Source organism: Mizuhopecten yessoensis, unplaced genomic scaffold (assembly GCF_002113885.1).
Source record: "Mizuhopecten yessoensis strain PY_sf001 unplaced genomic scaffold, ASM211388v2 scaffold10563, whole genome shotgun sequence".
Classification (NCBI taxonomy): Eukaryota; Metazoa; Mollusca; class Bivalvia; order Pectinida; family Pectinidae; genus Mizuhopecten; species Mizuhopecten yessoensis.
In genome coordinates, this window is record NW_018408609.1 from 14,055 (window position 1) to 15,217 (window position 1,163).

Below are 1,163 nucleotides of genomic sequence, written 5' to 3' on the forward strand. Positions count from 1 at the left end.
CATCGTAGTTACTTACACCACTACAGTCAGTTAATGGTTAAGTACAGCTTAGAGCTCACTCAATCTATGATGTAATACTGAGTTAATTATAATTATATCACAATGAATTTTATATTCTTCAAATGACACATATCCACATTTAAATTCCAGGTTTATAAATGACAGATATCCACATTTGAATTCTAGATTTTTCAAACGACTGATATGTACATTTAAGTTCTAAGTTCTTTAAATAACTGATATCCACATTTGAATTCTATGTTTATAAATGACAGATATCCACATTTAAATTCTAGGTTTTTCAAACGACTGATATGTACATTTAAATTCTAAATTCTTTAAATGACTCATCTACTTAAATTTTAACAAGAAAAGTCTACCAAAATAAAATTTGGGGAAAATTTCTTTTCTCAAAAGTGGTGAAATATGTGATTTTCATAATACCGTATTGCTTAATTTTAATTTACACAGATTATAATTTTGCTATCAACACATTCGAAAGAACTTAATTAATTTTTGGCTGGTCTATAATCAATATTACATAGACCTACATGTAGTGTCAAACTTCAGTAGTCTATTAGAAATCAGTATTACATAGACCTATTGTCACACTTGAGTAGTCTATAAGAAATCAATATTACATAGACACATTGTCAAACTTCAGTAGTCTATAGGAAATCAATTTTACATAGACCTATTGTCACACTTCAGTAGTCTATAAGAAATCAATTTTACATAGACTTATTGTCAAACTTCAGAAGTCTATAAAAATCAATATTACATAGACACATTGGACAATTTTAGTAGTCTATAAGAAATCCATATTACATAGACCTATTGTAAAATTTCAGTAGTCTATAAGAAATCAATATTACATAGACCTATTGTAAAATTTCAGGTCTTTAAGAAATCAATATTACATAGACCTATTCTAAAATTTCAGTAGGTCTACAAGAAATCAATATTACATAGACACATTGTAAAATTTCAGTAGTCTATAATCAATATTACATAGACATATTGTAAACTTGCATTATGTCTATAAGAAATCAATTTTACATAGACATATTGTCACACTTCAGTAGTCTATAAAAATCAATATTACAAGACCTATTTTCAAACTTCAGTAGTCTTTAAAAATCAATATTATAAAGACCTATTGT